At 47.2% G+C, this 14,102-nt stretch overlaps 1 protein-coding gene across 2 annotated transcripts in view; it reads right to left on the bottom strand.

Moving 5' to 3' along the window:
• The window catches only part of Grhl1 (grainyhead like transcription factor 1), a 55,878-nt gene that overhangs the window by 24,613 nt on the left and 17,163 nt on the right, over positions 1 to 14,102 (bottom strand). The window lies entirely within an intron of this gene.

Here is a 14,102-nt window from a genome sequence, read left to right as displayed (position 1 = left end):
AAGTCCTGACTTACACAACCTTTTTTTTTTTTTTTTTTATTCCCAAGCTCAGAAATCAGATCCTGTACTAACAGCTTATGATTTTTGCCCACATGCCTCATCTAGGCTGCTTCTCCTATATGAGTATTTAAGGAAAAATGGAGGAGGAGGAGGAGGAACGAGGGAACAATGTGTTCAAGTGAGAGACCACTGAAGGTGAACAGAGCAATGGAGAATCACGTTTACAGACCTACAACTCTCCTAGTCTTGGGGCTATATTATCACTGCAAACCAAAGCCCAGTGCTAGGGAAACTTGCTGACTGTCTGAAGAGAGCAGTCGGACACATTACCACGTGAATTTCATCTATGGTGGTGAGGTACTGTAGAAATGTAATTTTTACCCATATAATTGGAAGAAAAGAAAGCATTAGCCGGGCTGGGAAGGTGGCTCAGTGGTAGAGCACTTGCCTTGCATGCATGAGGCCCTGGGTTCGATTCCTCAGCACCACATAAGCAAAAAGAAAAAAAAGCCGGAAGTGGCGCTGTGGCTCAAGTGGTAGAGCGCTAGCCTTGAGCTGAAGAGCTGAGGGACAGCGCCCAGGCCCAGAGTTCAGGCCCTACGACCGGACCCCCCCCCCCCCAAAAAAAAAAAAGAAAGAAAGAAAGCATTAGCAAAACACCTGGACATCTCCAGGTGTTACAAAAATGTGTAAGTAGCTGAGGTAGGAGCTCAATGAGGACCTGAAAATTCAGTCTCAGGATAGTTGCCGTGAATTAGTAAAAAGGCTGATCTTTAAAAAAAAAAGTACCACAATGGCAGTAATACTCATTCTATATTATTATTCATGTACAAGAAAGAACTTGACACCCAAATAATACAGCCCCTCTTCTGGTCCAGGGGCTTGAACTGTGGGCCCAGGTGCTACCTCTGAGCTTCTTTACCACTTGAGTACTTTACCACTTGTGCTGCAGCGCCGCTTCCTGCCTTTTTGAATGTCTTATTGGTAATAAGTCTCATGGACTTTCCTGCTAGGCTGGCTTTGAACTGCGATCCTCAGACCTCAGCCTCTTGAGTAGCTAGGCTGACAGGTGTGGCTGCGACTTTATTTTTAACAGAGAGATTCCAGGAAAATATTGCAAGCCTCTGTAAATTACTGCTGTGATGGGAATTTCCATACGGCTTTTCTTCTTTTTGCTAGTCCTGGAGTCTATTTCTCCTCCCCTGTGAATTGCAGTGTCTGGGCCCTGGGACATGAAGTCCTCCCTCAGAACAGCTCATTTCCATGGCCTTTTTTTTTTTTCCCCTTTTGGTCAGTCATGGGGCTCGAACTCTGAGCCTGGGTGCTGTCCCTCAGCTCTTCAGTTCCAGGCTAGAGTTCTACCACTTGAGCCACAGCGCCACTTCTGGCTTTTCTGCTTATGTAGTGCTCAGGAATCGAACCCAGGGCCTCATGCATGCGAGGCAGCACTCTACCGCCGAGCCACCTTCCCAGCCCTTCCATGGCTTCTTCCCCAGCTGAATTTCCAACAGCCAAGTTGGAAGAGGTCCAGGCAAACACCCTCTGCAACAGTGTTCAGTCCCAACGTAGCCATCTTGGACTCCTTCAGTGAAAGCACTTCCTCCTTGGAAATGCTCCCAGTGTTTTTAGCCTCACTGATGAAGAGGAGCATATCCCGCTGGCGGAGCGCTTGAACCTGAGGGCAGGTTTCACACCAGCCCCTCTTCCTCCTTCCCAGGCTTGCACAGAGGATGGACCCGCATGCATAGTTAGGGAGGGTGGCTCTCAGCGACAGCCCCAGCCAGTTATTTCCCGCTGAGTATCTGCACACAGTTATGTGGAAAGGGGCTGAGCACAGAGCCCCATGGTACAGCACCAGCCTCGCATGTTTGGGGCCCTGGGCTAAATCCTCAGCACTTAAAAAAAAAAATAGTTCCTTGGAAGGATGTTAGATATGAGTCCATCTAGCCAGTGAAACTTTAAGGGAAGGTGGTATTGTGTTCTTGCATTTCAGACTGAATACAGTCTCAGAGCCGAGAGCATGCCTACTGACCTGCCTTGATACCATTTGTGTGTTGTGATGTACACTTACAAAGTTCAACAGAGCTCTGTCTGGTTAAAAATAATAAACTATGGTGGAGAGAGAGAAAAAGGAAAAAGCAAAGTAGGTTGGCTTAGCTTTGGAAAGTACAAAGAAAAAGAGCTTGACATTTGGAAAATGTACAAATCCTGTGCCTCCGCCCTTTCCTGAGTGGCACAGCCGTGCCTGGCCCTCGCCAGCTGAAGGGAGGCTCAGACCCCCAACAGAGATGGAAAAAGACACGCAGTGAACAGTTAGCCAACCCCAACCATGATGACTTTCTGGGAAACTGCACAGGCAGGTGGAAAGCAGAGAGCTGGCGAAGCATCTATGGAAAAAATGTTTCTCAAAGAAGGAAAACTAGAGGGAAAGTGACCCCAGATGTCTGCGTAGCAGGTCGCTTTGATCACGAGGTTTCTGTCTTTCAAACCAAATGGCCAGTCCATGCCAAACTTCCTACTTAGTTTGAAGTCATACAACTTAGCTCATTATCGCGAGGCTCTGGGAGACACAGCTGCAGCCATCTTGGAACCTATCCCACTGGCCTCTGAGAGTCTTTATCATTTTAACTCATTCTTGTATTAAAATACAGATAGACCATTCATAAGGTCTTTCTAGAATGTAATCCATCCACTAAGTCCAAAGGAAGAAACCCTAGAATGTTTTCATTTAGTTCTCCAAATCAGTCAAAAAGATTTCTACAACAGTTCTAAATAGCCGTTACCTAAAATCTGACAATTCAATTGTGAGGTTGATGAGTAGCTTAAAAAAAAATTCACCCCCAAGTGTCCCAGCGCCAGTTTAAACAGAATAAAATCACCACTTTTCCCAGTAGATGTATATGCAGTTAAGAATGTGAGCTGAAACTCGGGGAGTGGGAAACAGTTTGAATTTAAAAAATCAAGATCTGATTCTTGACTAAAGTCTAATTAACCAAGAGCATTTCTGGGCATCAGCCAGTGGACACCTAATCATAATTCACAGCCCTCCTCCCACCGCCCAGCCAAAACAAATAAACAAACCCCAGCTCAGCTCCAAGCAGCCTGCCCACCCCACGAGCGCCTGCTTAATTAATGCCTGGAGCCCAGGCAGGCCTCCGAGAGACTGAGTCACGCACTGCTCCCGATTGGTCAGATAATCCTCCCACGTCACCCTGCCTCTCGCTGCCCTGATACCAGGAGGTGGCCAAGAGATCCTGCTACTGACTGCGATCACCAGAAGGCTTTGAGTGTGCAAGCTAGCATTTCTGTGATTTCTCAGCGGATCAAATGACCTGACCGTAAGGAACCGACAGGAAGGGGTGGGGACGACAGGGACGTGGGAGGGGAAACGCACTCTTCCCACGGCCCAGTTCGGCTTGGTGGGGCGTCTCCCCAGAAGGAAAAAAAAACAAGCAGTCAGCAAGCAGCCTGGCTGTGGCCCCAGCGCCGCTTCCCACACCGCCCACACGGCGTCTCGGTTTCTGCAGAGCACAGAGCCAGGGAAAAAGTCACCAAGATAAAGACAGTCTTGGGGAAGACAACCTTCAGAGGAAACTGCGTGTTCCTCTGCCCGCCTCATCTGCTACACACCAGCCCACTGAACTTAAGGACACTTGGCAGGTGCAGTGATTTGGCACCTGTTGTCCCGAATAAATAGAATGTGTGCTCTGAAATATGCAGCCCTGGATGCAGGTGTGACACCAGGCAAACACAGACCACATTCCAGCATCGCTGGGTACATAACAGGACAGAGAAGTAAGTGGGTCACCAAGGAGCAGCACTGGGCGGGCAAGCTGCCAATCAAAAGCTGTAGTTACGACTCAGGGTTTCTCCACTAAAATCTAAAGCCGGCATCTGTGAATACATGCGCAGAGCTCACTGCACGCAGGGCATGCTGGGAAGTCCTGCATGGGGGGAGAGCTACCTGTGCTCCAAGGCTCCACACTGCCTTGATATTTCTAATCTGGGTAGCTTCGGTCACCACAGTAATGTCAGGCCAGGTGGCTTCTGCTCATTTATACCTCCACTTCTGGCTTTTTTTTTTTTTTTGCTGGTTTACTGAAAATAAGTCTGTTGGACTTTTCTGCTGGGCTGGCTTCAAATGGTGATCCTCAGATCTCAGCCTCTGGAGTAGTTAGGGAGTTACAGGAGTAAACCCACAGCACCTGACTAGCTTCTAAGTAGTTAAACTGATTGGAAATGGCAGTTAGCAAGTCACTACAGATGGAATTTCCAGGAAGGACCTAGGAGAAAGAGGGTTAAGATGACAAGCTGTCACACAAGAACATTTCACAGAGCAGCTCATTGTTTCTTGAGGATGGCAGAGTGGAGGAAGGGAGTAAAAAACCATCCCTACCCCCTAAAAAGAATGCAAACATAATTGAAGTGTCAGGATAAATGGCAGCTAAGCAGACACAAGTGCTGGAAACCTGTTTCACATGGTGCAAGTTTCACTACCAAACCAAGGCTCTCTTGAGCTGCCAAGAATCCTCCCTACCAAATCAGAAGCACCTTCTGCCAGGCCCGTGGGCTCTGCTATAATAAATGCATGCTACAGGTACCGGTGGATTCTCAAGCTCTGTGTGAGTCAATGTGCTTTATTTTACCTCTGAACGGACCTACTGCCCACTCTCCACAGGCGCACACTGTGAAATGCTATTTAGAAAAGACATTTCACAGAGAAATTATCCCCATGATTGTATCCACCACAGCAGCTGCAAAACAACATTTCCAACCACCAGCTATTGATTTTCTATCAGCTAATTAAAGGTATTACCCACAAATTTCCAACCAAGACAGTTTTCTTGTTATTTCCAATACTGATCACGATACAACTTCTCAAAGCCTCCTCATTCTCTATAAAGGAATATAATTAGTTATCTCTTTGGAATATGTATGTTGTGTGTGTGTGTATATATATGTAACTTTAATAACCATAATTTTTCATCAAACTGCATAGAAGAACACCCCTGAAGTTGAATGACTCACAGGCAGATGTGCAGTTGTCTTGAGTTTTGCTATGGGATCTAAGGTTAGGAATATCTAGTTCACTCTGGCCAGCCTGGGATCTGCCAGGCCTGAGTCTCTTACCCTGATTTAAGGTAAGAGTGCTTCCTGACTTCATTCTCTATTTAGGCCAGGCAGTATTGCCTTGGGCTTTAATCTCCAGCGTTCATTTCATTGCAATTCCAAGCACCTGGGTACCACATTTTAACTCTCTTCTCTCCTGCCTCCACCCTTCCATTCACACTGGAAACCTGATAGTTGTGAAACAAACCAAACCTGTCTCTGCTTAATGCAACCGGCCGACCCAACGTGGCAACACCTTATTTTAATGGCACCCTGGGCCGATGCTTCACGAGAATGGAATTCCTATAAATGCAAGCGATATGTTCAGCCCAAACAAATTAAAAAATTACTCTCCCAATGAATTCCAAATATTATGCTTAGACAAAACAACAAACTGTTATTAAACTCATAAACCTGCATCCCACAAGCACACACAAGATGTCTCAGGTTCAAGTTACCAGCGTGGTTACACCCCTCTTTCAGCAAGCATCAGTAATCCCTGAGAACCAAATTCACATACTCTTTTCTACTGAGACAAGACAGAGGGAAAGATGGGGTGTTTCATGTCTTCGCAAACCTTGTACACACTCAAGCAGGGTTCCAAACTCTGCATTGACCCTCTTTCCTGTGTAACACGAACACTTTCCAGACATAAAACCTTTGGCTCTCAGGACAACCGTTCAGAATGCCTCAGAGTGCCTTCACAGGGCAGAAGATTCTAGCTAACAGTGTATGCTTCAAGAGTATTTGATGGGGAACAGAATGCCATGATGTCTGTCCTGCCTCTGACTAACCCTTTCCTGGCCAAAGCCCCGCAGGGAGAGGTGAGCGACGGGAAGGGATGGGCCAGGAAGATCTCAGTGTACTGCAGCTGCTTCTCTCACACCTGAGACAGCATCATGCCACCAAAGACGCAGTTCCATTGCACCTAACAATCTGACCCATGCTGAGATCCAGAGCCGCCTTCTGAAGCTCTGCCGGAGACTCACGCCCAGGTCCATGACCACACTGTGGGAGAAAGGCCCAGATCTTGGAGTGTCACGAGCGAGGCTATGTACAATGCAGCAGAACAAAACCCAGCACTCAGCTAATCCTTCTCTGACATCCTTATTCCAGGAGCCCAGCACACATCTGACTGTAACTGTTGGTACTATGGGTACTGTGTGGTACGTGTGTGCATGCAGTACTGGGACTTGAACCCAGGGCCTAGGTGCTGTCCTTTGGCTCTTTTGTTCAAGGCTGGTACTGTACCACTTGATCCACAGCTCCACTTCTGGCTTCTTGCTGGTTAATAGGAGATAAGAGTCTCACAGACTTTTCTGCCAGGGCTGGTTTCAAACCACAATCCTTAGATCTCAGTCTCCTTGAGTAGTTAGGATTATAAGTGCAGGCCATTGTGAACTGGCTACTGTTGGTACTTTTCAAATGAAACCTGTAAATGGTAGCCACAATATAATCTTCCTTCTAAGGTAAAGACTTCGATGTCTCTACTAGAAAAAAAATACATTGGTTAGGTATTTTGTATCCCTGGGGTTCGTAATATTCTTTAAAAGGTGGTTGAATATTCATGACGATCATATCTATGCAGAGACAACGAAGAAATCGTGAGCTGTGCTTTGAACCACTTCTATCTTGCTCTGCCACAGCACCTCTCTGCCTGTGACCAGATCTGCTCCCGCCGGAGGCCGGCACTGGCACTGCCCAGCACCACAGACGGAGCTGGCTGGATATGGTGCCCAGGTGCAGTGGGCTCCAATGAGGCTGCGTTTTATTTTGTAGCTCCTGCTCCTCTGTAGCTAGCATCGCTCATCCAGTGCAAACTGATTTCCCGGCAGCCAGAGCACTCTTCTGCTGTGGGGGATTCTCCTAGCAAGTCCACAAAGATTCTCTGTTCGTCAGAACTCCTATGCTTTCATCAAGAACAGTTTCTCTCCATATCCTAGAGTCTGGCCTCCTCAAAGGCCTCGTCTCACCAGCAAGCTGCAAATGTGTCATCATGAGAGGGCCAGGTGCTGTTGTACAGGCTCTGAGCAGATTGAGAACCCAGGCGAGGCACCGAGTCCAGCCCAGCCTCTGGGAACTCGGCTCTGTCCCGTACTGCTCTTTCTATTTACTTTAGATCTTCAGGCTCCAAGACTTCCTACCACCAACAAATCTCATGCTGTTGTAAACTCAAGGTTTACAAAACCCAAGCAAGAAACCAGCTTCTAGGCCAAGCCCTGCAGCCCATCGACAATGACTCTCTGGGGCTAGGAAATACTGAAGCAACTGCACAGCAGAGCCCTGACCTATCAATTATTTATGTCTCCAAAGTTCATCTGTAAAGTGGTATACACATTTTTTTGTGGGGGGGGGGGGCTTAGGAATGTTCCACTTAGGTAGGGTCTCAGGTTACCCCACAAAAGCCTACATAACCCACAGTCTACCCGATCAACTACAACAGCAGTGTTAGTGAGAACCACAGGACTGGGGTGAGGAGTCTGCCACTAGCACAGGCTGCTCCCTGCTGTAGTAACAGCAGCAGCAAGCCTGGCTGGCTGCGGGCCTGCTTCCTACAGTGAGGAAGGCAGCCATTGGCTCCTTCCTTACCTCCTGTCCTCTCCTCAAGTCTTGCCCTACAAGCTCTATGCCCAGCACCATGCCAGAGCTCCATTCCCCTCCTCCCCCCCCACCCCCCCGCCACGGGTACTGGGGCTTTAACTCGGGGCTGGGCACTGTCCCTTAACTTTTCCACTGAAGACGGGCACTCTAGCACTTGAACCACAGTTTCACTTCTGGCTTTTTTGCTGGTTAGTTGGAGATATGAGTCTCTCAAGACTTTCCTGCCAGGCTAGCTTCTAACCACGATCCTTGGATCTCAGCCTCCTGCATAGCTAAGACTATAACTTGAGCCACCAGCACCCAGCCAGAGCTCCATCTTTTACTGTTTCCAAGACAGCGGCGGCCTTCGCCCTGTGCCTCTTACCTTCAGCAGCCGATCTCAGCTGAGCATCAGGAGGAAAGAAACCTGAGTTATTTCCCAGAGATATGGCAATGTCTGAACCGTAACCTGTCCAGGACTTGCTAGTCTTTAGAAGGTGATGAGGAGAGAGGATAATTAAAATGAAGACAGGGCTGAGAAGGTGGCTCAGCGGTAGAGCGCTCGCCTTGCATGCAGGAGGCCCTGGGTTCAATTCCTCAGCACCACATAAGCAAAAAGAAAAAAGCCAGACGTGGCGCTGTGGCTCAAGTGGTAGAGCGCTAGCCTTGAGCTGAAGAACTGAGGGACAGTGCCCAGGCCCAGAGTTCAGGCCCCAGGACCGGACCCAAAAAATAAATAAATAAAAAATAAAATGAAGACAATCAGATCAAAATGCCCGCCCTCCCCCACAACTGTTCTAAGACATGCTGCTTTTCAAGGCAGCTCTTCCCTCCCCCACTACTTTGACAGCGAGTCCGTCTGTGTTTCCATGGCGGCGGCAGGCACATGCTTGCACAGATGAGCGGAGCGTGCACAGGCACGGTATGAGGTGAGCCCTGGCTGGGACAGTGGTTCCCCAAGTGAACACGAGCCAAACACTCATGATTCACCCTCATTCATCCTCCAAGCACAGCACCTCAAAGACAGAGGCAGAAACCATAAGTAAGACTCAGAGGTTGACCCTGGGTCAGAATTCTGGTTTTACTCATTCTGGCAGGGTTAATAGTGTATATGAGATATCATTAAAAAAGGGGAGGAAGCTGGGTGCTGGCGGCCCATGCCTGACATCCTAGCTACGAAGGAGGCTGTGGCTGGGAGGATCCTCTGTTGAAGGACAGCCTGTGCAGAAGAGTCTTCAGGATTCCAGCTCAACAGGAGAAGTCAGGCATAATGCTGCGCACCTGCTATCCCCGCCATGGCAGAGTTAAAAAAATAGGAGGCCTGCAGTCCAGGTGGGACCTTATTTCAAGATAACCAGTATTAAAAAAAAAAGCTGGAGGCTAGTTTCATGATAAAGTATATGCCTAGTAAGACCTTGAGTTCAAAATACCAATACTTTTTCAAAAAATGGGGATGGGAGAAAGGGATATCACATAACTTCCCCAAAACCTTATGTCTGTGGAAAGAGCTGAATCAAGAATCAATACTCCCTGGCTAGAGTATAACTTAGAGGTAGAGCACCTGCCTAGCATGGAGACCTGTTTGCTTGTTTTACCCAGAACCACCCCTCCACACACACCCAACCACAAATCCTAAATGAGAACAAGAGCGAGTATCTCATGCCCAGCATCCCGGCAACTCAGAAGCTGAGACCCAGAGGATCAGGTTCAAAGCCAGTCTGGCAGAAAAGTCCCTAAGACTGGGCTAACAGTAGACCAGTAGGTCCAAAAATGTGGTACATATACACAATGGAATTTTGCTCATCCATTAGAAAGAATAAGATCATGTCAATTACAGGGAACTGGATGGACCTAGAACAAATCATGTTAGGTGAGGTAAGCCAAGCTCAGAGACACACGACACATGTATTCTCTTATATGCAGAAGCTAGATCTAAAATATAATTGGACAGGAGGCCTCTAGGCATTTACACACAAAAAGACCAAAGGAACATTCCAGCAGCGGAGGAGCCCAAAGCCGTAACTCTCCTGAACGTGTAAAATATTATTTATTGAAACAAATTCCAGGAAATGGAAACATGGGTTATTTATGTTGTTGGTGGTAATGGTGTTTTTTCTTTTTCTGCTTTTTTTGGGGGGTTGGAGGGGAAGGGAGTGAAGAAAGGGAGGAGGATAAACAAATCCGGGCGTGGTCCTCAGTAGACACTATGAGGAAAATGAACTATGCAACTTGTGGGCAGGAATGGGAGGGGAAACAGAGAAAATGCAGGAAGGGTGACACTTCCCAAGAAGAAAGGCACTCAGGGCTGGGAATGCGGCTTAGCGATGGAGTGCTTGCCCAGCATGAATGAGGCCTGGGTTCGAGTTCCTTGATATCACAGAAACTAAATATTTTTTTTAAAAAAAGATATACACTCATTATTTGAATTGCGAAATGGTAACCCCTTTGTATGACACCTTAATTATAACAATAATTCATTTTTTTTTGGTTGGTCGTGGGGCTGGAACTCTGGGCCTGGGTGCTGTCCCTCAGCTCTTCAGCTCAAGGTGAGCGCTCTACCGCTTGACCCACAGCGCCACTTCCGGTTTTCTAGTGGATTTATTGGAGATAAGAGTCTCACAGACTTTCCTGCCTAGGCTGGCTTTGAACCTCAATCCTCAGATCTCAGCCCCCTGAGTAGCTAGGATTACAGGCATGAGCCACCGGCGCCCAGCTTAACAATAAAATCATATTTAAAAAAACTGGGCTAGAGGCATGGCCCAAGTAGTAGAGCATTAGATGAGCCAACAAATGAAACCCAGGTACCAGCAAAAAAAAAAAAAAAGAAAGAAAAGAAAAGAAAAAGAACAAGAACAAGATGGGCATTTAATGACGCAGACATTCATTCCCTTTTCAGGAAAAAGTCGTTCCCCCAACTATATAAAGATTCTGCACACACATCCACTTATCATGGCTACACCTTGAGGCATTAATTAAGTATAAAAAGAAAAACATCAACTAAGCCAGGGAAAGCAAAAATGGTAGATAGTAAACTCCAATACTCAGTGACGCTGATGCCTGATTATCAGCTTCAAAAGGGAGCTCCCTCATCAAGGACCAGCACACCACCCTTCCGAGCGGACGAGAGCTAAAAACTGGCAAGAGTGAAGGGACTGGAGCAAAGGAGCCCACGCTCCCATTGGTTAGCAGGACTCACAGGCCGGGAGACCCGCCTCCTGGGGCGGCACTTCTTGGTAGGAGTAAGCCGAGTAAACAAGCCACTGTCCCTACCTGTCACCTCAGCTTTCATTCCTCCCACCCCACAGAGTGACACATCAAGCAAACAAAGCACCCTGCCCGGTGACAGCCCTCCCCGGTGACAGCCCTCCCAGCACGGAGCTCCAGCGCGCTCACAAGTGCTTATTAATCCTGGCCACACCCAACAGAGAAAAGCTGGCCGCCTCAGCCTGTTCATTTTCTTTCTTTCTTTCTCCTTCCTTCCTTCGTTCCTTCCTTCCTTCCTTCCTTTTTTTTGTGCTGGCCCTGGGGCTTGAACTCAGGACCTGGCTGCTATCCCTGAGCTTTACTACTCAAGGCTAGCAGCACTCTACCACTTTGAGCCACAGCTCCACTTGTGGCTTTTCGGTGGTTTAAGAGGGTAAAGAATTTCACGGACTTACCTGCCCTAGCTGGCTTCAAACCTCCATCCTCAGATCTCAGCCTTGTGAATAGACAGGATTACAGGCATGAGCTACCAATGTCCGGCAGCCTTTTGATTTTCTAGGGCTGCAAGGGGTCAAAAACGGAGCCAGGGAATCAAGGGGCTGACCCAAGTCACAAATAGGGACAGAAAAGTGAACTCAGAACCTAATACGTTCTTCCAGCTACACAATTTCCTATGAGTCGTCGGTGGTTAATAAGTACCCAGAGTGCGCAGCCCCTCTTCATAGCATGCTCTGAGTCTTGTCACAACATAATTTCAAAATAACTGACAGCAACTTTAAGAATTGGCAAGCTGCCGGGCACCGGTGGCTCACACCTGTAATCCTAGCTACTCAGGAGGCTGAGATCTGAGGATCATGGTTCAAAGCCAGCCGGGGCAGGAAAGTCCATGAGACTCTTATCCCCAATAAACCACTTGAAAACTGGAAGTGGCGCTGTAGCTCAAGTGATAGAGTGCTTGCCATGAGCTGAAGAGCTGAGGGACAGCGCCGGGGCCCAGAGTTCAAGGCCCATGACTGACAAAAAAAAAAGGGGGGGGGGGGAGAAATGGCAAGCTTACTTGTCTCCCTCATAGCCCCGCCTGCAGTGAACTGAGTATTGAATCAAGCTCAATCTCTGGGAGCAGCAGCAGTCTGCCAGTTGTTCACAAGTGGGTGAGTAGGAAAAACTCCATGTATTGAATGCCCTAAGCTCCTTGCAACTAGTTTCTCCTACAGCTAGACACCCTCTTCCTCAGAGACAACTACCACAGCAAGACAGGAAAGCAATTAGGATACAAAATTAATTAATATGTCTCTCAAGACCCCTGGCTTTTGACATTTAAAAGCAATCTTGGGGCAGAGGCACTGGTGGCTCAAGTCTCTAATCCTAGCTTCAGGAGGCTGAGAACTGAGGATCTAGGTTTGAAGCCAGCCTGGGCCAGAAAGTCTATGAGACTCTTACCTCCAATTACCCACCAAAAAGTCAGAAATGGACCTGTGGCTCAAGTGAATAGCACAGCAGTCTTGAACACAAAAGCTCAGGGACAGCACCCAAGCCCTGAGTTAAAGCCCCAGGACTGGCACACAAAGAGCAATCTTAGGCCAACATACATTAAAACCTTTATGGAACAGCATATCCCATAAATTACTGAAATTCTTGAATAAATAAATAGAAGAAAGAATTGAAAGGCTGAAAAAGAGCAGAAAGATGATCAGAATTTCTAGCAGGTCCTTGAGAGAAAGGTATTTAACCAAAACCAGGGATTAATCTTATTTTAACAAGTGTCTAAAAATAACATGTTTAGGCTAGGTGCAGTTACCCAGGAGGCAGAGATAAGAGGATTGCAGTTTGAGGCTAGCCTGGGCAGAAAGATAGCAAGATCTCATCTTAACAAACAAGTCAGACATGGTAGTGCAAACCTGTGTTCCCAGTTATACAGGAGATGAAGATAAGAGTGCTGCAGTCTGAGACTGGTCCTAGAAAAAAGCTTAAAGACACTATCTGAAAAATAGCTGAAGCAAAACAGGCCAGGGGGGAAGGGCATAGCTCAAGTGGTAAAACACCTGTATAGCAAATACAAGGCCATGAGTTCAAACTCCAGTACCATCAAATAAACTAACATGCTTCTACCGTATTTCTTGAGCTCCCAATTTTAAAGCAATGTACACAGAGAAATACTAGAACTCTAATAATTTAGCAGAGGATTGTTCTAAAAGAGGAAGAACGCAGTGGAAAGGGTAGAAATTACTTAAGAAGTCCTCATTTCTCTTCAAGGATACCAAAAATTCCCATTAGGGTGACCCAAACAAGGGCTGGAAACATGGAGGAAAGCATCTGTCTAGCAAGCATGAAAACCTGAGTTCAAATCCCAGCCCAGTACTCTAAAAGGAAAAGAATTATCTTAATAAGCTATACCTATAATCCCAGCACATATGTTAACCCTAGCAACTGGGAGGCTGAGGCGAGAGGATTGTGAGCTCAAGGCCAGCCCAGGCAAGCCCTTTTCTCACAAGCGGGGCAGCAGTGGCTCACATCTGTAATCCTTAAAAGAATCATACCCATCCTTTCAGGAAGCTGGGATCTGAGAATGGAAGTCTGAAGCCAGCTCAGGAAGACAAACCCAAGAGACTCTAAACCAGCAAAAAGATAAGGGAGAGGTATGACTCAAGTGATAGTGCATTACTGGCTGTGAGCAAAACAAACAAAAATGACAAACAAAAAATAAATAAGAACTTAAAACCCAGAGGTCAAGCCCCAGTACCAGCACAACAACCAAAAAGGAAGGTAAGAGGAAGGAAGGAATGGATTATCCCACTGATATGTGAATCAGAGGCAATTTTCAATTATAAAAGCTCAAGACAGAAGAATCTTAACAGTGGGTCATATTTACATGGCGATCCTATGAGAGAGAATTGTATCACGCATCGCTTGTATTTCCAAGCCTTTCTCCATGGAACTCTGTCAGCTTGAGGAGCACTGGCCCTCATGTCCCCCAGAGCAGGGTCCGGGCACAGGAAGTGAGGGAACAGAGTGAGGGCTGGACTTGGGCCAGAAAAGAGCAGCGGCTGCACATGTGCAGACTGCTTGGAGGAGGTCAAATAAACGCCTTTTTTTTTTTTTGAGGAAAGATCAAAAGGAAGATCGTTTCATAATCTCTACGAATAAAGCTGCAACAGATCAGCTGAAAGACCACTGAACCCCCCTCATTTCTCAAACGAACCCCCAGACCT

The sequence above is a fragment of the Dipodomys spectabilis genome, unplaced genomic scaffold (assembly GCF_019054845.1).
Source record: "Dipodomys spectabilis isolate Male_0828 unplaced genomic scaffold, ASM1905484v1 ptg000066l, whole genome shotgun sequence".
In the NCBI taxonomy this organism is placed as follows: Eukaryota; Metazoa; Chordata; class Mammalia; order Rodentia; family Heteromyidae; genus Dipodomys; species Dipodomys spectabilis.
The sequence above is the reverse complement of the archived record's forward strand: the minus strand, read 5'-3'. Positions and strand labels throughout refer to the sequence as shown.